We start from the raw sequence: 251 nt of genomic DNA on the forward strand, positions 1-251 counted from the left end.
CCCCTCTCCCTAAGCGAGGCTGGTTTGGCGAGCAGGTCAGAGCATCCTCCAGCAGAAACCCCCACAAGCAGGGCCCGAGCACAAACCCCTGGCAGTCCCCGCTCCCCCCGCCCGGCCGCCGGCACAGGGAGGCGAAGCCCCGTGTCCCCGGCCCGCTGCGGGGAAGGGAAGGGCCCGCTCTCAAGTTTGTTCGCCCAACACGGGGGCGGGCGGCTCAGCCCCCCGTCTCCAGCAGGAGAGCGCCGGAAAAC

Source organism: Alligator sinensis, unplaced genomic scaffold (assembly GCF_000455745.1).
Source record: "Alligator sinensis unplaced genomic scaffold, ASM45574v1 scaffold506_1, whole genome shotgun sequence".
In the NCBI taxonomy this organism is placed as follows: domain Eukaryota; kingdom Metazoa; phylum Chordata; order Crocodylia; family Alligatoridae; genus Alligator; species Alligator sinensis.